Source organism: Microtus oregoni, unplaced genomic scaffold (assembly GCF_018167655.1).
Source record: "Microtus oregoni isolate MIOR12 unplaced genomic scaffold, Mior012 000041F_ref0000270, whole genome shotgun sequence".
In the NCBI taxonomy this organism is placed as follows: Eukaryota; Metazoa; Chordata; class Mammalia; order Rodentia; family Cricetidae; genus Microtus; species Microtus oregoni.
The window spans coordinates 17,724,660-17,746,640 of record NW_024543208.1 but is presented as its reverse complement, the minus strand read 5'-3'; positions in this window follow the sequence as shown (position 1 = coordinate 17,746,640).

The window sequence follows — 21,981 nt, the reverse complement described above, 5'->3', positions numbered from 1 at the left end:
TTCTGCCTCCATGCTCTCCCTCATCACAGACCCGAAATGAGTCATCAAATTGTAAGCCAAGATGATGTGAAACCACCAAAATTAGACCACACTGTGAGTAAAAGGAAAAAGGTTTATTCAAACTGTCAGGGCCTTTTCTCGGGGTTCAGAGAAGATAGCAAGGACAGTGGGAGAGTCCTGCCAGTTATAACAGGTTATCTTGCAATGGGAGGGGTGGGTTCGCTGGAACAGCTCAGGGACTCTCATGGGCTTTGATCTGTGGGAGGCTTATTTGAGTCAGAAGAGAACTTGATGGTCTTCCTGGAGGTTGGGGGACTGTAGGAGTGTATAAGAAAGTAATGAATTTCCATGGCAAACAGAAACCCACTTTACAAGCTTTCTAGGAAATGTTAAGTGTGTACTGGGTCCAAGTTCAGTCTTGAGTCCTGATTGTTACTTTGAGGGATTGGGACTTGACACAAATGACGGCGGACTGAAACCCCTGAGCGCGTTAGTCAGATAAACCTTCCGTCCTGGGTGTTTCGTAACAGTAACAGAACACCAGCGCATCTTCCCAGTGAGACAGTGCCAGAGCGCGTTAGTCAGATAAACCTTCCGTCCTGGGTGTTTCGTAACAGTAACAGAACACCAGCGCATCTTCCCAGTGAGACAGTGCCAGAGCGCGTTAGTCAGATAAACCTTCTGTCCTGGGTGTCTTGTAACAGTAACAGAACACCAACGCATCTTCCCAGTGAGACAGTGCCAGAGACACCAGTAGGAGAAAAATGGCATCTTTACTTCTTTTTGCTATGGATCCTTTGGGAAATTATGAATCCAGGTCCAAATTAGGGTTGGCTCAAGCTTCCACAGGGTGTTATCACCCTTCAGTGGGTTCCCATTAGTGTAGAAGTGACCTGGTCCCCGCCACCCTTGAGTGGAGACTTCATGAGTCAAAGGAGGCTTCTCACCTCTTTCCTGCCTGACTGGAGAGCATAGTTCAATCTGCACCAGAGTCTTCCAGATGAGCAGTCACATCTGCACTGGAGCCTCCTGGACAGGCAGTCATGTCTGCACAGGAGTCCCCCAGATGGACAGCTACATGCCTCCCAGCTGCAATTCTTCCTTTCCTCCATGGAAGACAAAGTCCCACTCCACTTTTGAAAGCAAGGTAAGGTTTGGTAGTACCTTTCTCTTGGACTTATCCTGAAATTGGCCACGTATATTGAATTCTATGAAATACTATACAAAACAGCAAACATTTCCTTGAAAGCCAAGGAAGAATGCTAGAAAATGAAGCAGTTGTGGCAATTAGTGAAAAAGAAACCTGTTAGCAGAATAGATTTAACGTTGCGGGTAAGGGGCAGGGAAGGGAGAGAGAGAGCAGACGAGTGGGGTGGGGTGGGGGGAGAAAGGACTCTCCCGTTCTGCATTTATGAATGACAGTGCCGTTCTGGGTACTTTCTACCTTCACCAGCTTGGGTAACATGGACCCTTCCCACACCAGGCAGACCAGGCTTGGTGCAAATCCCAAGGAAAAGTGGTTGACATCCCAAGCACTAAGCAGTTGTGGCTTAGAAAAAGCAATAAAGCCACAGACAAATATCCCTGGATCTTCATGATGGTGTGGAGAAGGACTGAGGAGGGGAATAAGAAAAGGAAGAGGAGGAGTTGGAGGGGGAGGAGGAAGAGGAAAAAGAAGAGGGGAAGAAGGAAATGGGAGGAGAGACAAAGAAGAAACATCCCAGTCTCTGGTCGTGAATATCATGTCTAGATGATGCTAGAACATATAGCCTGTCAACTAGTCCATTTTCCTTTCTTCTTCTTTCTTCCTCTATTGTGTTTACACGCTGTTGCTTCTCCTTTACAGGGGCATAAGCCCTTATTTGTTGTGACAAGGATGGACCACAGTAAGTCCCTTGTTTGTTTTACAACAAGCAGGCCCACTGCACGGGTGAGTAGGAAGCTCATGGACAGACAGGTGGGCTGCAAGGTAGATGCCTTGCCCAGAAAGCTAACCCCTCTCCCAGACAGTTCCCAGGACACCTTGCTGCCCTCCCCTTCCCAGCAGCGCTGACTCAGGCGGAAAAACCTGTGGAACCTGACATCGGGCATGGTTTCTGCAGTGGAGTCTGAAAACACACTTAAGAGCTTTTCTGGGTGATTTGTCCACGGATTTGCTTAATTTCCAGCCTGATCCTGACAAGATGCTTTGGCTTTGGGGCAATACTGACACCAAGTGTTGGGATCTATAGAGCAAAAAAAAAAAAAAAAGCCAGAGTAGAACCTGTCTGTTGGTCTACAGAATGGTATGCCCATCCTCAAGGGGCAGAAAAGCTGGGGTAGGGAGTGCGGTGGTGCGAGGGTTGTTGCTGTCTGTCTTTTCTACCCTGGGGGTTGAACCTAAGGTTCCCTGCATGCCAGGCTAGCTCGCTACCACTGATCTATAGTCCTGGCCCTCTTTTGACGTTTTTTAAGAATATTTTTCTATTTTGTCTTATTTTACATACGTGGATGTTTTGCCTGCACGTATGTCTGTGTATCACATGTCTGGTGTCCTCCAAGGACACAGGAAGGTGCCAGATTTACCAGAAGTGAATTTACAGATGTTTGTGAATTGCCATGTGGGTCCTGAGAATTGAACCTGGGTCTCTTGGAGGAACAGCTAGTGTTCTCAACAAATGAGTCTTTGCTCTGGCCCCTCTTTTGACTTTCTGAGATGGGTCTTACTAAGTTTCCCTGGCTGGACTTGAACTTTCCATTCTCCTACCTCAGCTTCCTAAATAAGTGGGATATTGGTCTGAGTGAGCAGGCCTAGATTTTTTAGGTTTCTAAGTTTAGTTTCTAAACACTATTATTTAGGAAAGAACATTCTCGATCATTTTTATTATTTGGAAACTCTGTTAATCAAAACTTGAATATTTGAAATAGAAATTTAAAATGTGAGGGAGTAAGTTAGATATTTAAAGAGACTTACTAAGATAATTACAAGATGTTCTCAGATATTGACATTTAATTTGGAAATTTGTTATAAACAGATTCCTTTTAAGCATATCAGAATAAAACACCTTCCCAAATACTTAAAAAATTTTACATAAAGGTAGGTAAGATAAATACATTAGGTAGTTTAAGTTAATGAAATGACTCGATACTGCTTCCAAACTGAAAAACAATCCCATGCCTTCCAACTCAACATTATTTAAATAATTAAAAACACTTGACACTAAAATCCTAAGTTTCTTGGATTTGACCTTCACTGGGGTAGGTAGGTGTATTGAACATTAAACAAATATCCATCACTGTGAAATATTACACTATAGTTGTAGTATTACTGGTTTGATTTACATATTAAGTCTAATCTTTCAGTAATGTACATTTTACATTACTTATGTATTATTATTTTTTTATTATTTTTATTATTATTTATATTATATATTATAACATATAATATAAATACATAATATATTTATTATTATTACTTACGTATTATTATTTTACAATAGTAATGTAATCTTACAGTAATGTACATTTTATAAAGTAACTGTTACTCACTCCAGCTGAAGTCTGCTAAATTTCGAGACCTTTGAAGGTGACGTGTCAGCCCGCTAGGACTGCTCTACTGACCCTTGCCTTAGCTCCTGCCAGCATCTCACATAAGACTTTCATGAAACCACCGTCTATGCCCTCCATACGGACTGGCCTAGTGGACCAGATCTCTGATCTTGAGGTGTTCATATTTTACCTTGGGATTTCTCCTCCCAGCTTCTTCTTCCTTCTTGGTTCCCATAAAGATTGCTTTTTCTGTTTCTCTGCTTTGGAGGAATTTGTATTTCTTTGACTTGATTACTAGGCAACTAAATTATATTATAATGCTCGCAAGTGACTTCGAATTTTTCTTTTAAATTTTTTGTTTTCTTTTTGGACTTTTATTTTTTAAATTATATAGTTGTCCTGGAAAGTAAATACATGTAAAATAAATTGGCAAAGGGAATATTTCATTTAAAAAAAATTCTCACATTCCAGCCAAACTCTTTTTGCTTAGCTCTTGATGTATCTGTGTGCCTCTCAGTGTGTTAACGATGGACCGAACACCTGTCAGGGTTAATGGGCCTCCAGCAGGACGGTAAGGTTCATTCAGAGGAGAATGGGAGGGATAAGAAATATATGAGCATTGAAAACTACCCTGGAATAAGGTCCCTAGCTTAGAAATGGAACTGGCTAGTGTCCTACAGGGCAACACATGACATCTGTGGAGTTACCATTTTTGCTGAACAAAAAATTATTGCAATTGCAGGACAAAAATCTCTAAGGTGGGATTCAACCTCCACAAGATGAAAACCTTCACCCAGAGATGCAAATCAAATGAACATGGGGTCCGTTCGACAGCTAAGTGGCTTGGGGGTGACTGAACGGACACTGGCCCTCCTTTGATGTAACCCCAAATTCAGGGTTTCTTAACTTTGCTGTCAAAAACATCAATGATCGAGACTTTCGTGAAGTAGCCCACGGGAGAACAAAACCCACTGGTTCTAGTTCTGAAGTTGACTTTACAAATACATAGAAGCAGTCACCTTGGCTTCCTCTTTCATGAAGTTGCAGAACACATCTGGTCCCACCCCTGCCTCCTCACAACACCAAGTTTCCCATGGTTCTAAAGAACACTCTGGTAATGAATCTCGGAACTCTCTCCCAAGTCACCTGCTGTGCTGCTGAGATCTTTATAGTTTAGCATTTGGCGGCAATGACAACTGTGTCATGGTTATTCCTTAGGAATTGTGTACGTAGGATTAAATAATAGGAGGTCACTTATTTTAAGGTGTCCTCAACTTGGAGATGTCCAATGGTATATGACACGGACTTGATGAAGGACAGCGTACTATGAAGTAGGAACAAGATTAGATTCTGGGTCGAATCCAGTGTGCCGCCCAAGTGTAATACATATAAACTTGGTTCTCTATAAAGGTTAATTGCCCTTCCCTTCATGCAATACTAAAATACAAACAACTTCCTCCCCTGCAAAGAGAAATACAGAGCAATGGAAAAGAGTCAGCTATCTTCGGCGTTTCTCTGTGGTCGACGTCTATAAATCTTGATATTCCGGGTTCTTAGCTTTATGGCACACTCTCTGAGGTCTCCTTGAGGCTATGATGTCATGAACATGGGAATCCAAACACTCCTGGATGTGGGTGCAGTAACATATCGTCTAAAACCCAAAGGTTCGGCTCTAGGTTCGTCTGAGGAAATAGTGCCGCGTGCATGCGCTCTTCTCTGGTCAGTGTGCCCAGACACATCACAACCGTCAGTGGAGAGGCTTGTCAGGCTTGGCTGCCAAGATTCTCTTTCCTAGGAAGTAGTGAGAATGTTCTGGAAGCCATATTCACCCTGCCCTCTCAGGGCAGACAAGGGACTGCGGTGGTTTGGAAAGCATCATCAAGAACTATCAGATCAGCAGAAGGCCGTGTGTCTGTCATTAGAAGCTAAAATGGAGTAATTTGTGGTTTGGGGTGATCTGGCCAAGCACTTGGGCCTTGCCTAATGTGATTGACAAGGGTTCTGGAGAACAGTGAAAATCTGGCAAGAGAAGATTGGCCTCTGGCCACTTCTCTGGCGAAGGGGAAATGTCTTAGTCACCTTTGAGTGGCAGTGACTGAGTAACTGGCACTCTTAAGGGAGGGAGGACTGTGACTTAGAATTTCAGAGGGGTTCCACTATCACAGTGAAGAGGGCGTGGCAGAGTGGGTAGTTTTCTGGTGGTACTATTCACAGTGTGGACCAAGAAGGAAAGATGGGAGCCTGCACTAGGGGCAGGTTATCCCTTTAAGAAACCCAACTCTCATGGCCATTTCATACTAGCTAGTTTCAACCTTCTAGATGAACCATAGTACCCCCCAAATAGCAGGATTAGTGGGGCAAAAAGTGCTCAAGCTATAAGTCCACGGGGGCCATTTCAAATTCAAGCAAGACTGTCTCCAGAACAATGGTGTCCCCTGGGCAATGTGTGGATACTTCGTTTGGGAAACCTCTTGTCTTATTCCCCTGTCCGCAAGAAACTCATCCTGCTGAGCGTATCTGTAGACAGTATTGCCATGAATGGCATTACCACGACAGAGCCAAGGTCTTTAGCCTGCCTGGGGTGCCAGAGGAATGGGTCAATTCTAACCCTGGCTGAGTACCTGGACTGTGGAGGGGTGTGGTGTTTTGAATGAGAATGGCCCTCATAGGCTTAGTCACCAGGGAGTGGAACTGCTTGAAAGGATTAGAGGGATTAGGAGGTGTGGCCTTGTTAGATTAGCTATGGACCTATTAGAAAAGGAGTGTCACTGTGGGTAAGCTTTGAAATTCAAAAGCCCTTGCCAGGACCAGTCTCTCTCTCTCTCTCTCTCTCTCTCTCTCTCTCTCTCTCTCTCTCTCTCTCTGTTACTGCTTCAGTGTCATGTGTGTTACCATGCTCCCCACCATGACAATAGACTAGCCCTCAGAAAATGCAAGCAAGTCCTCCATGAAATGCTCTCTTTTGTAAGAGTTGCCTTGGCCAGGGTCTCTTCACAGCCATAGACCAGTGACTAAGACAAGGGGTTGCTGCCCTTCTGTGGAAGGCAGGAGCAACGCTGTGGTCAATGTCAAGGCAACTCCTGAAGTGCAAGACTGAGACAATGCACTCTCTCTTGTTGGGCTTGAAATCAGAAGTCTGCTTGGAGTTGACTTTCAGAGTCAGTTTAAGTCTGGGGCGTCAGGAGTGGTAGGAGCAGAACACATGGGACTTTCCTTGGCTGGGACATCTATTCATTTGCCTTCTTGGGAGATGGAACGTGCAGAGTCTCAGTGACTGCCCCTGACTGGAATAAATAAGGACTATTTTTCTTATGTTAAAATTAAACTATTGGCTGCCACCAGGACTGCAGCCACTTAGTCCTATCAAAACTCCCAAACAGGAAAGGTCTTTTACACATAATCCTCTACAGCACAGTGATTGGCTGGGAAGCTTTGGCATTGGTTCTAGGCCTGAGCACCCCAGCAAAAGCGAAACCTTCACCGGACAAATACAGCAGGTCACACTCTGGCTGTAGAACAGTCTTGTTTCTGTCAGCTGGAAGAAATGAGTCACCACACTTTAAAGCCAGTGGTCAGAATCCTGCAGTAGCACGGGCACAGACTCCTCCCACTGCAGCCAGAGGGTCGCCGAGAATGTTTACTTGTCTTGAACTGTCTGACTTCCCGTGAGCCTCCACCCTCTGGGCTACAGGAAAAGCAACTCAAACTATGTTTAGCAAAACGTGGTAAACTTTGAAGTACTAGACACTGCTCCGGCGGCAGCTGGGTGAGAGGTCTCAGATTTCATCGCCTTTGTGGCTTTTTGTAAAGACAATGCCACTATTCGGGATGGAGTGGCCATCCTAATTCTTCTGCAAAAGGAACATCCTGCGTCTTGCTTTTCTCAGTTCTTGTTTCGTTTTGTTTTTTTGATCTTTTGTTTCTTAAATAGCAGGACTAGGGAGATAGTTCAATCCGCATAGGCGCTTGCTGCCAAACCTGATGGATGACCTGAGGTCAGTCCCTTGGACCTATAACGGAAGGAGAGAAGGACTCCTACAAGCTGTCCTCCGACCTCCACAACTTGCCACTGCATAGCACCCTGCTCCTGCCCTACATGCTTACACAGCGCGCGCACAAACAAAATAGCGCAACAACAACAACAAAATACAAGTATAAATAACCGCAGTCTTCCCAGATGCCACTCCACTTCCCAGGCAACCTCTGCCAGCAACAGCCTTCTAACATGTTCTCTGCAGATATACAGAAACGAAGGAGCCTTAAACATAAGTGCATTTTCCTAATTATTTCATAGCGTCCGTGTGTGTCTTCTGCCATAATATCTTAGTCCCTGTTTATTTAGTTTTGAGACAGGGCCTTCCTAGGTAAGTCAGGATATTCTCCAACTTCTGGGTTGCAGGGACTCCCCTCCCCAACCTTCTCAAGTCCCTGGCTGGCACAAGCCCTGTGTACAGCCTCTGAACTTTCTATTTTATAATCGTTCCTGTTAGACAAATCCAGGGCATGTTGGAGGGAGAAAGGGAGTACTATTAATAACTGTGCCAGGAAAACAGCCAAGGTGGTGTTCACCCTGATTTTGAAGGGGAAGTATGCCTCAGACAACCTTATGACAGAAGAGACAGTCAGCTCTATTTTGTGGCCCCTTGTTTATCCATCTTGGGCTGTGCAACAGAATGGCGGTGGTGTGAGCCTTTCTGTACTGTTGTCCCCAGGTACGCTGCTGGCTTCTTCTGGCCCTGTAGGAGAGTGTGCTGGGCCCCTGCAGGAACATGGGAGCCATTTTTTTTCTTCTGATCTCATGTCTAGATTCATTTAGGTTTTCCTAAAGTAACGGTAGGTGTCTATTGGTTGCTGGCATGCTCCACTGGCTGACTTTCTTCGTGAGACCGGCAGGAATGAATGGTTGGCGTTTGGGCGTCTCACATTCTAGCCCTGAGTACCCCACTGTCTGTCTTGAGTAGTTCATCTGTTGCCCACTTGCCTCTCAGCACCTCTGAGCCATTTGGGGTATGATGATGAGCAGGTAGCTGGAGCTCTTTGGTGACCTGTTCCTTCTTTGGAGTGATAGCCTTCGGGCTCCCTGGTTCATTTCTTCCTGCTCTTGAGCAGGTCCTGAGAGGGCAGCAACTCAGGTAGCCGAGTTCGCCTTTCTCTCCTCCTGTAGTTCCTCATTTCCAGAAAGAGTAGGCAACGTGTCTTTCTTCCTGGCACACATCCTTCTGTCTAAAGACTATGGTTTGGTGCTTCAGCTGTCATTAAGACTGGGGAATTTTTTTTTCTATGTGGAAAAGTCATCTGGGCCTATAATCTAGGTCACCTAATTTGATATTTTTCTTTTTTGAGACAGGGTTTTCATTATGTAAACCAGGCTGGCCTCAGACTCACAGAGACCCACCTGCCTCTGCCTCCTAAGTGCTGGGGTTAAAGGCATATGCTGTAGCTCAAAATAAAATTTAATACAATTATTTTTTTTAATGAATGCTTCAGGTTAGCATGCAAAGTATTGGGCTTTCATCAGGGGATCTTAACATAACAAAAACAAGGAGGTACCAAGAGGGTGAGAAGAAATGAGGACTGAGGAAAATCTCCCAATGTAAATCTCCTGTCAAGCCGATCACCTTGAATAGATGTGCTAAGATCCAATTCAGTGGTCCACACTGGGCAGATATTTCCTGTGACCTTGTTGATCTGTACAATAGGGACAATGTGCTTCATGGGTATCACATGGAGAGAGAGCAGATGGCACAGGTCTGCCTTGCCTTCAAAGCATTCAAACCCACTCTGTCATGAAGCAGGGGCCTCTTATGGTTACCACCTACACCTTTACACAAGCCCAGGTATTTCCCAAGCCTGATACACTCTGTGACTGCGGTATAGGTTATTTTTTTTTTTTTTTGCTTCAAAGGGAGGGGAAAGAAAAGTGAGAAAGGGGGCTCCCGCCGCCCCCGGTAACTACTATAGTTCCAGCTCACCAACACAAGAATCTAAACAGTTTCTGGAAAGTACCTTTGTGAAGATGCAGCTGCAAGAGAGAAAAATAGGGTTCCCTCCACCTCATGGCCTTGTCCTTCTCAGGCCTGTTTTCTTGTTTTTCCTACTAAGAGCCCCAGGTCTCACTTCCCAGAATTCTCCTCTCACTGTCTCAGAGACTGAAGTTCTTTTCCTCATACCCAAGAATAGCGCATTCTTAGGGAGAAAAAGGCGGGGAACTTAGTAGGTCAAGCAGTAGGTGGAAAGAAAGCAGGGTTTGGGAAAAGGCAGGTCTGGATCTGAACCCAGTTCAGCCAGTGTGTACCTGTGGAGGTTTACTTTTCCTATTCTCAGTTTCCTTGATTGCGAAACGGAGAATTCATATTCTATGAACAGGGCTGCTGGGAGGAATTGAAGCACAGTCATGCCATCTGGAGCTGGCTGTATGTTTCCTTTGGATGCAATGACACATGTAGACAGGTTATAGAGTGGGAGGAAAAAGGTCCCAGCATTCCCCAGGACCCATATGCCATCCACACATAACTCACTTCCAATGTAATTCCTGTTTAACTGGTAGAGCACTAGGAAATATCAAAATGTGGTATGGTGAAATAATAGTTTAGAGTACAAATACATTTTATGTTGTAACACCAATAACTGCACAGTACAGATAATCATCTTCTAGTGAGAAACCAACTAGACTTTCCAGTGTGTATTTGTCCAAATCCCCAAGGGAAAAAGGTGGTATAGGTGGTAGTCTATGCCCATAGCACAGTCCCCACAACTTCAATGATGCCATGACAAAATCTAAGATACGTTATAGGTGGTAGCCTATGCCCTCAGTAGTCCCTACCAACTGCAGTGATAGCCTAATGAAATCTAAGGTACTTGATGCACTTGTTAGCTTTATGTCAACCTGGCACAAGCTAGAGTTATCAGGGAGGAGGGAACCTCAACTGAGAAAATGGCTCCATAAGATTGGGCTGCAAGGCATTTGCTGAATTGGTGATTGATGGGGGAGCCCCCACACATTGTGAGTGATGCTATCCCTGAACTGGTGGTCCTGGATAGTATAAGAGAGCAGAATGAGCCAGGAAGAAGCACCCCTCCGTGGCCTCTGTATCAGCTCCTGCCTCCAGGTTCCTGCCCTGCATGAGTTCCTGCCCTCACTGCTGTTGATAATGAACTGTTATATGGAAGTAACAAGCACTGACCTCCAGGGAGATTTCTCCCAACCACTTCCTGTGGCTAAAGCTGTCTGGTACCTTCTTTCTCTGTAGCCTTCAGAGCAAGTGGCTTTGAAAAGTGCATTGCTTTCCCCAGCCCTTAAGCGTGTGCTTTGAATCTGAAATGGCCCAACAAGTGTTGTGAGGAGGTCGCTTGCTTGTCCCGGTCACCCAGAACCAAAATAATCACACAGAAACTCTATTAATTAAACCACAACTTGGCCCATTAGCTTTTGCTTCTTATTTGCTAACTCTTACATCTTAATTTAACCTATCCTCATTAATTAGTGCATCACCACGAGGTGGTGGCCTACCAGCAAAGTTTCAGTATGTCTGTCTCTGCTGACGACTCCATGGCTTCTCTCTACTCCTCCCTTCTTTCTCCCACCATTCAGTTCCACCTTCCCTGCCTACCTCTGCTCCATCCTGCCATAGGCTCAAGCCAGCTTTCTTTATTAACCAATGGTATTCACAGCATACAGAGGGGGATCCCACATCACCCCCATTTTTCTGTTTAAATGAAAAGGAAGATTTTAACTTTAACATAGTAAAATTACATATAACAAAACAGGTATCAAGCAATAATTATAGTTACAATATTTATATCTACTTTATTTTTTATCATAACTAAAGAAAACTATAACTATCAATTCTTCAACACCATCAAAGATTCCAAAAGGAATAAATATTACCTAGGTAAACAGGAAGTGCATTGTAAGCAACTTCCAAAACTCTAGTATTGACAGAGACATCTCACTACCTGGACAGTCACCCAAAGTTCTTCTGTACCATTGAGGAATCCATCTTCAGCCTACAGGCCCATAGTATCCAGCAGACTTTTCCATGAAGCAGGAAATTTGAAAGACAGTTCCACCTATATTGGAAGTTTGTCAGTCACTTTCTTCTGTGTCCTGCAAGATGTCCGGCAGACTCTTTAATGAAGCAGGAACCCCAAAGGACAGTCTCACCTTTAGGCAAGCTCAGCAATCATTTTTCTGTGGGTCCTACATGTCCAGTTCACATAACATACCATCAAGCAGTCCAGGCAAGAGCAGATTTTTGCCCAAGTGGCTAGCAAACTCCATAAGGAGCCTCTTCAATGCCCATCTTCCTCTTGGTGCTGCCAGGAGCAGATGTGCCTCACTGTCTTAAAAGTCCTAAGTTCTTAAACATTTTAAATGCTAGTCTTTGAAAGGTTTGAAGAATACCTATCTAATTGAAGTATATCTCTATGTATCTAGAAAACCTAACTAACATGACTATAAGCTTGACTTTTATAGATGATTATCTATTAACCTGTATTTCTTAATTATACATTACATTTTTAAATGAGCTGTACAAACACAATACCTTAATCAAGAGCAAAAATGTACATATAACAAAATTGACCTTAAATTTGTATCAATAAACCAAGACCCATACAAATGCAAATCTCTATAACACATCCCCCTTTAAGTGTTCAAAAACATTTACAAGCACTATTTGGGAATTTGGGCATAGTTCTCTCTCTCCAAACTGTTTCCTGCTGTTTATTGGGTGAAGTAATTTTTTGAGGGGTGTTCAAGGTGACCTTTCAGGGGGTCTTGGTCCAATAAACCGCAATAGCTTGGAATGAATCTACAGGTTCTCACCTTCTGTGGAAACAAAAGAAGAACCTCTTTTCCAAAGCAACATATCCTTAGACCCAAATTTTGAATTCAAGATACTATTAAAGTGTATATATATATATTGGTTACTTAGCTTCTTCATAGTCAAAAATTCAAAGAAAACACAATAATATACATAATCCAGATGTTCTGTGACTTTTCCAACTTTATGTGGCTTATTATTTTTTTCTCTACTACTTTTTAATATTTATTTTATTATCTTTATTCCTTTAATCTATGACTATCTTACTCTTGTCTCTTTAGAGACTTTGTTTTATAACTTTCTATATTCTTTTTCTTCTCTCTCCTAAGTCTACGCACATTTATCCAACACAATGACCCATTTATAAGTCTTTTCCATATGGATTTGTCTTTATTGTATATCTGTACTTATTTTCTGACCAGAACTGCCTCTTAAAATGCTAAGTGCTTCTGTCCGGGTGGTGGTGGCGCACGCCTTTAATCCCAGCACTCGGGAGGCAGAGGCAGGCGGATCTCTGTGAGTTCGAGGCCAGCCTGGTCTGCAAGGGCTAGTTCCAGGACAGGAACCAAAAAGCTACAGAGAAACCCTGTCTAGAAAAATCAAAAAAAAAATGCTAAGTGCTTCTTATGAACTTAAGCGGCACTATTGCTAGGGGAAATATGGCACTGTCTGCTTGCCCCACCCAGTCCAACATGGCGGAGCTGTTTGCTGCCTCTGAAAGCCATGCCTCATAGCCCCATTATTAGGCACACAGCCAGTCTATGCTGCCATTAAGCAAGTTGTAGCGCTCAGTTCACAAACCCCATTTAAAGGCTCCATAGACAGACCTTGTCAGAGTTAGCACTGGCAGCAAGGCCCAGAAAGCCGGCATTTCAAACAACATGACTTTTTTCCTGCTACCGCTGAATCAGAAAAACCTCTCTTAAAGGAGCCAGGCCTCTGCTTACTTCTAGCAAACAGAGCCCATGCAAGAAAATACTGCTACAAAACCATGCTTGACTTTGTTCTTTTGTGTCTAAGATTCCTTTTTAAGCTTTTTCAGGTTTTACGTGGATTTTAGTTGGCCACGTGGGTGCCAATTTGTTGTGAGGAGGTTGCTTTTTTCTTCTGGGCACCCAGAACCAAAATAATCACACAGAAACTCTGTTAATTAATCACTGCTTGGTCCATTAGCTCTAGATTTTTATTTGCTAACTCTTACATCTTAATTTAACCCATCCCCATAAATCAGTGCATCACCATGAGGTCATGGCCTACCAGCATTGTTTCCACATGTCTGTCTTTGGTGGCTCCATGGCTTCTCTCTGCTCTACCCTTCTTTCCCCCAGCATTCAGTTCTGTCTTCCCCACCTACCTCTGCTCCACCCTGCCATAAGCTCAAGCCAACTTTTTTTATTAACCAATAGTATCCACAGCATACAGAGGGGAATCCCACATCACACAAGCTCATGTGCTGGAATTCATGATCCCTAACTGGGGGCACCATTTTGAGAAGTTATAAAACATTTGAGATACAGGGCTGGCTGGGTTACTGGGACTGGGCCTTGAATGTGGGGTGCCTATAAAGACCAGAGTTGGTGTTGGGACCCCTGGAACTGGAGTTTCAGGAAGTTTTGAATCTTATGATGTAGAAATGAACTTGGGCCCTCTAGAAGAGCATCAAGTTCTCCTAACTTTGGGGCATCTCTTCAGCCCCACTTAAGTGGTTTCTGACCAAGCAAGAGGGTAGTAAGGTCATTCCCTAGATATAAAGAATAGGTAGGATGACTTTTTTTTGACCTGGAATACTCATCTGAACTTAAAACTGTGACAACTCATTACTCAGACCAATTTGGGTCATTCCTACTCTCCCTCTTCAAAACAAAACACCAACAAAGGGATTTGGAAAAACAAAAGGAGGCATAGAAGAAGTTGAACCAGGAAGGAAGGGACAGCTAGAAGCTACATTTGCTAGAATAGAAGTGGGGTTGGGTCAGTGGAGGGGAAGGAGTCACCAAAATGTTAATGGTGTTTTTGTTAGGGTTTCTATTGCTCTGGAGAGACACCATGACCACAGCAACTCTTTTATAAGAAAACATTCAACTGGGGCTGGCTTACAGTTTCAGAGGTTTAGTGATTTACCATCAGGGAAGCTCATGGTGGTATGCTGGCAGACATGGTGCTGGGGAAGGAGCTAAAAGTCCTACATCTTGATCTTCAGGCAACAGGAAGTAAACTGTGTACCGCACTGAGGTTAGCTTGAGCAAAGAAGACCTGAAAGCCTCAGGAGGAGGAAGTAGACCAAATGAGTGAGTAAACCTTGGTGGCTAGCGTTAGGAATGTAATCTAATGTTTTTTAAAATTTTTTAAAATTCATTTTACATACCAATCACAATTCCTCCTCTCTCCCCTCCTCCCCCCCATACACCCCACCCTCCATTCACTCCTCAGAGAGGGTAAGGCCTCCCATGGGGAGTCAACAAAGCCTAATGGTTTTTAGCAAGGCAGAAGAAATGGAAGAGAAGGGCAAGGCCTGCCAGAGCTGAGCCTGGCACACTTTGCCTGGCTGGAGTCCTCCCAACCCCCATCCCCACTGCCTTTTTTTTTTTCCAGGCAGAGCATCTTAGAAGGTGATCCTAGCTGGGTGGTGGTGGCCTTTAATCCCAGCACTTGGGAGGCAGAGGCAAGTGGATCTTAGTGAGTTCAAGGCCAGTCTGGTCTACAAAGTGAGTTTCCAGGACAGCCAGGACTGTTACACAGAGAGTCCCTGTCTCAAGAGAGAGGGTGTGTGTGTGTGTGTGTGTGTGTGTGTGTGTGTGTGTGTGATCATTTCCATGGGACTCTGATTCTGAGCTAAGTTCACTGAACATATATTTATGGTTGCATTGTGCTGGGCAGTCTGCCCAATGACTGCTGGCCTCTCTTTGCTGAGGGCACAAGCCATAGCCCACTTTCAGCTCTCTTTGGAATGGCCAGGGAGAGGAGGGTACCTGGAATTAGAAAGCAACTCGGAGGTCCTGAGGAGACAGCTACGCTCTGGGCTTGGAACTTAGTCCACATCCTGGTACTGGTTCTTCTTGTGGACTGCCCAGTTCTCTCCTGCAAGCCTCCGTTTATTTGGGCATCGAAGAAAAGGCCTTTTTCTTTGGACTTGTGGAACAGAAAACCATGCCAAGCAAGCAGCAAACAAGCAGCGGGTGATGAATATTCATTTTTCTTTCGTTGGAGCAAAGTTTGGGAAGTGCCTGACTCAATAAACCATGGACCAAAATCCCCCTTGCATTTTAGCTGCGCAGGATTTAAAAAACCATTTTATTTAGTTCCTAAGACCACTCCCCAGCACTCACTTCTGCTCCACACAGACATTGCTCCTCCTTCCGAATAAGCACAGATGCAAAAACTCCTTCCACAGATCTTCTCAACCTGCAGGGTTTCTACAAGTGAGAGGTGTGGTTCTGTGAAGGGGGTCACAGCAAAGACGCTCCCGAGAGTCTGAACCCCACGCGCAACCATTCAGCTCCCTCTTCCTTCCCTGGGGTTCTCATGGACTCTTAGACACCCTCCTGCCAAGCCCACTTAGGCTCAGGTCTGTCTCCTCCTCTTGCTAATTTTGTGAAGCAGGGCAAATCACTTCTCTCTGCTGTGGTTTCTCGGTTGGTGAAATGAGCTAAAAAGCAGAGTGTTGTCCAGAAGGTTCTCTTCTGAGGCTTAGATGTGAGAGTATGGCCCTGTGTGGCAGAGATCAGGGCAGGCTCTAAACCAAATACCACCACAGGGTCCTTTTCTTTGTGTAGCAGGGCTTGTATGTGCCGTAAGCTGAGTTCAGAAAATGCTTGGGGGCTGCACTGCCTCTGCCTACTTGGTCCTTAGTTGTCTGAGGAGGTACCAACCTCTGGACAGAAGGCGGGCGGGGAGCAGACTCACCTGGTCTACACACTCAACACTCCTTCATGGCAGACAGAGCCTGTGCCAGGGAATGGAGGAATTCCTGCTGAGCTGTGTTCCCAGAGAACAGGTGTGGAGCCAGGGTAAACGAAACACATTTGAAATTTCTCTCTGGCAAACTTTGTGAGACATTTTCTCAGTCCCCAGACTTCTAAGTGGGTTGACTGAAGTCCACTGGCTCTCACTTGATACTGAAAAAAACAACACAGGAATTCTTGGCGCACCGGTCTAGACTAGCAGTGACTAAGAATTGTACCTACAAATAGATCTCTGCAAGGGCTAGTTGTATTTCCTTTCTGTGACTATTTATTGTTGGAGGAAGGGGCGAAATCCTAGAAAAACAACTGCTTGTTGTTGATAGACCTCGGTGAGGTCTGGAGGGTCTGATGGACGGAAGAAATGTGCCGATCTACCTGGGAAGCCAGGTTCGGAACTCCTCCCTCCATCCATGCACTCAGTCATTCGCAAACGCGGCCCCTCTGCACGCTTGGAAGTGTCCTAAGTACCGCAGACAGCGCAGACAGCGCAGGGAGGAACGCAGAAAGACCCCTGCCTGCCCCGGGAGACTGATACTGTGGGTGACGCAGACCTAACATCTGTCTTTCAGGATGGGGTGCAGGAAGGAATCAGTGGAGACAGGACAGATCAAGGAAGCCAAAAGCCAGAGAAGGGGAGAAGGAGAGCTGGAGGCAGAGGTCAGAGTCTGGAGGAATCTGCCACAAGCTGCCAGGGTGCCTGAGATGTTAGCATGGATGTGGGTCCCTGATAGTCCCAGTCACCCCAGAAACTGAAAAACTGTTTGTGTTAATTGTTTATTTTGTACCATTCATACGTGACAGTCTCTGGCATCTGAGTGGGTTAACTAAAATTCACCAGTGCACATCAAAGACTGGGGAAACAACCTGGAAATTCTCAGCATTTGGTTTTCATTTGAAAACTGGGCATATTAAAAAAAAAATCCAGTATTTTGCAAGAAGGCTAAAGAGGACACCATTTGACCCTGTGGTGAATTTATCGGAATATCCGTAGCCTGAGGAAACAAACCCCATACACAGGCACCAGTAAAGCAATAGCTTAAGCAAAAGGCAAGAGGGTGTATATGGAGAGAGAAAATGTGAGGTTGATCAGCACGAGTCTGTTGACATTTTGTTCAATTGCTTCTACTTTTTTATTTTATCTAGTGCATGTGTGTGTGTGTGTAAATGTGTGTGTGTGGGGGGCAGATGCCTATGTGCCTGCTTGCAGAGGCCAGAAGAAGATATTTGCTATCTTTTTCTACTGTTCTCCATCTTATTCCCGTGAACCAAGGTCTCTCACTGAAGAATACCATGCTGTTTTGTTACCATGGCTCTGTAATATATCTGGAAACCAGGCATAGTGATACTTCCAGCATTATTCCTTTGGTTCAAGATTAATTTGGCTATGCAGGGTCTTTTGTGCTTCCGTATTGATTTTAAGATAGTTCCTTTTCTTTAGATTGAATCCAAAGCTTGCTACTTGGGCTGTGTGGCCAGTGAACTCTCAGGGTCTCTGCTTCCCGATGTCGAGGTTGCAGATGGTGAAGCCAAGCTTGGCTTTTGCACGGGGGCTGGAGATTTGAGCTCAGGTTCTCCTGCTTTCACAGCAAGTTCTCTTCCTTACTGAGCCGTGCCCCAGCTTTTGCTGCTAAATTTATAATGAAGCAATACACTCTAAAACGGGGTAGGGGGCTATGTTGGGAAGTGGTATGGCTGCTTTCAGGAGAGAAGGGCAGTGAAGCCAGGGTGAGAAACGGGCTGGATTAAGGAACTGGCACAAAAATTTCCCACTTGAGACTTACGGTCATGATCTACAGTGAGGCCAGCCAGTTTATAAAACAGGTCCCTTTGGGCGTATTCACTCAACATTCACAGTGCTAAATAAGCCCATTTCCATCTAGGAGTGCACCAAACACCAAGCAAATCCCCCCATGCTCCCTCACTTCCCACCTTCTCACTTCCCTACCGTTGGTCCTCTTTGTTCCCCCTGATGGTTTCATTTCCACTTTCATACCATACACACACACACACACACACACACACACACACACAGGATTTTATAATAGGAGAAAACAGTTGTTTTCCTGACCCTACCTTATTCCCCTCGATATGATTATTTCCAGACATTTTCCTACAGATGAGACAATTTCATTCTTCCTTATGTACAAGCAAATCCATTCCCTCCATCCTTCTTCCTTTGATGGACACCTGAGCTGGTTTCATAACTTTGCTACGGTGAGCAGGCCTGCAGTGAGTATTGATGAGCAGATGCCTCTGTGATGTGTAGACTCGTCGTCCTAGTGAGTGGAGGTCCTCTAGCTGGATCTCATGGTAGGTGAAAACTCCACACTGATTTCCATAGAGGCTGGACTGGTTTACATTCTCATCAGCAGTGTGTAAACATTCCCTTTTCTCCACATCCTTAACGGCACTTACTGGTTGGAGGCAGGGACTGTTGCTACTTACTGCCCTGCTCCTTGTGGCTTGCTCAGCCTGATTTCTTATAGAACTCAGGACCACTAGCCCAGGGTGGTGACTCCCCACGATCATCTGGGCTCTCCCAGATCAATCACTAATTAGAAAAATGTTCTACAGGCTTGCCTACAGCCCAGTCTTATAGAGGCTTTTTTCAGTTGAGTTTCCCTCCTCTCAGATGATGCATGCCCCCTATCTGTTTCTAAAATAAACTCACACTGGGAGCTGGAGAAATGGCTCAGCAGTTATGATCAATCATGACTCTAACAGAGGACCCAAGTTCACTTCCTAGTACCCACATCAGGCCTCTCCAAACAACCTGTAACTCCAGCTCCAGGGGGTCCAATGGTCACTTCCACCCTCTGCGGGCACCTGCACACACAGACAGACAGACACACACACACACGACACACATATATGGGACACACTCACTGTATCCATTATGTTTTTATTGCTGTGACAATAGAACACAATGACCAGTACAACTTGTAAGAGAAAATTTCATTGAGTGTGTGGTCCCTGATGCGGAGGCCTAGCTGCAGGAACAACTGAAAGCTCACATCTCAAGCCACAATCAGGGGGTAGCGTGGGAACCAGCTGTCTAGGAAGAAAGATATATATATATATGTATAAAAATATATATATACATACATATATATGTATGTATAAAAAAAAAAGAAAGAAAGAAAGAGTCCAGCGGGACATCTGGTCGACCCGCCGCATCCCCGGGGGGGGGGGGGGGGGGGGGGGGAATGGCCGCGAGTCTTGAAATCTCAGTGCCTGCCACCCCCACCAAGTGACAAGGCCACATCTCCTAATTCTCCCCAAATAGCCCCCCACTGGGGAATCAAGCAGTCAAAGGGAGAGTTATGGGGGGCATCTCAAGCCACGACATTTAGAGAGACACAAACATTATACAAGAGTAAAAAATTTAAAAACTCTGCAAAGATAAAGTTGGGCTGGAATACTCCTTTGTATATCCCTGCCCTTGTTTGAATTCTTCAGGGCAGCATCAAATGCAGAACGTTATGTGTTATCTATTTGGCCTCTTAGAGAAAGGCTTTGTTCACCCTGGCCTAAGTGGATATTGCGTATTGTTTATAGTTTGTAAGGGACCCAATCATGTGCAGGATGACGGCAATAAAGTGAGCCAAAGTCATTGGCTGCAATAAAGGTCCCTGATACAGGGGTCATAAGGCCTTAAAACCACAAAATAAACATTTCCGCGTCATAGAGACGCCCTTTGTGTTAAGCTTTCCAATGACAAGACAGAAAAGTATCTACGTAAATATCTACTAAACTACTCTATTTTGTTGTAGGAGGGGGGTGGGGGGTCACTGCCCTGTAGGTCAGCTAAGGCCAACGTATGTGGTGGAGCTCCGAGTTCTGTGGCGGCTGTGAGTCCCAGCTATGCCGTGTCCTCCCACCGGAAGGGAATAAAGATGCAAAGAAAAGCTTTTCGACTCATGCACAGATGTTCTATGTCTTAGGGAACTCGTCCCAGAAGAAAAGATGTTTGGAAGAGCCTCCTCCACTCCTGCAGCTGGGCTGTTTCCTTGTCGTTCCCGCCTCCGTGACCTGCCCAACTTCTTGTGGCAGTTACGTTATCACAGTCAGAGTGTTTTCAGTTACTCTGAAAGGTTTCATTCATTCCTGGATCTTATGAATTTTCAGGATCATAATCAAAATATATTATATGACAAAAAATTATATTTTCAACAAAAATATTTGGAAAAAAAACATGAGATACAGTTTTCACCACTGTGAAATTCTCTCTCTCTCTCTCTCTCTCTCTCTCTCTCTCTGTCTGTCTGTCTCTGTCTCTGTCTCTCTGTCTCTCTGTCTCTCTCTCTCTCACACACACACACACATTACATTGTCTATTTTGAGTCTATTTAAAACACCTTTTTGGCCTTTATTTCTATAGTCAAAATGGTTGTAACTGACTTCTGGTTGTAACTGCTCCTGTCTCGTTAGGTAGGAACTGAGTCCTGCTTCTACAGGAGGAGGCATGGATAGTGTATTTTCTTAGCTCTTGGAGTCTTGATAACATCTTGTTTTCTCATGCAAGCAATAGTATTGGCTTCCTGTGAAAATTTCAAGTCATACTTGTTATGTTTCAAAGTTCTAATTATACCTTCCAACATCTCCTGGCGGTTACTGATACGGAACAAAACTCCAAAGCCCAAGAATTCTGCATTTGTCTCAAGCTTCAGAAACTTTAGATCATTTGCTTTAGAAAATAAAACATTTCTGAAGGAAATGACTTTCATTTGGAATGTAATTAATCTGCCTTGGGCATTTTAATTTTTGAACAGATTGTTCATAAGAGAAAACTGTCCTTATTTTTATGAACATTGTTTTAACTCGGTTGTTCTAGACGGTTCTGTGTTCTTGGACATCTTTCTGATGATCTTTCCTCGTTCTCCTTTGCGGCACCCCCTCGGGGCGGGGGCACCTCAAGGGAGGAAGACTGATTTGGGATGATGGTTAATGGGAATAGAGTCCACGGTGGCAGGAATAACCTGGAGCTTTCGCTCACATCAGGACCAATCAGTTTGCGGAGGCAGGAGTCGGAGCAGGATTCTCCCAAGATCCTCAAGGCTAGATTTAAAGCCTACCTTTGCCCCTAAGGCCTAGCCCCAAAGGTTCCCCCAAGCAGCGTCACCAGCTGGACGCTAAGTGTTCCAACAGCTTCTGAGGTTCACATTGCCTCTCAATGGTGAGAGTATTTCTTCCCCTCAGCCACTCCAGACTCTTAGTTTGCGCCGTATTTTGCAACCTAGTAAGAAAAATTTAGGAAAACCAGTTTTGCCTAAGGTTTTAAAAACTCCTGACAGTTTTTCTTTAAATTTCTGTTTCTAATTTTCAACCATGTGTAAACAGGTATGGGTTAAAGAAGTACTTTGGAGGCATCAAAAAAGAAGATTCTGTTTTGTACAAAATTTTGAGTATTTTTAAGGGTAAAACGTGTTTTGTTGAATCCTAAAACAAGTTACTATTACTCAGTTTTAGAAAGAATTTAAAATATGAATTTTAAAACAATTTCACATATAAATTATATTTTGATATTTTACATATGAACAAAATGTATAATACATTTAGTATGTATTTTATATTTGAGTGGAATTAAAAGACTAAAGTCAATAAAATTTAAAATATACAATAAATACAACGATAAGAGTCTATAATATACACAGTTATAGTGAGTT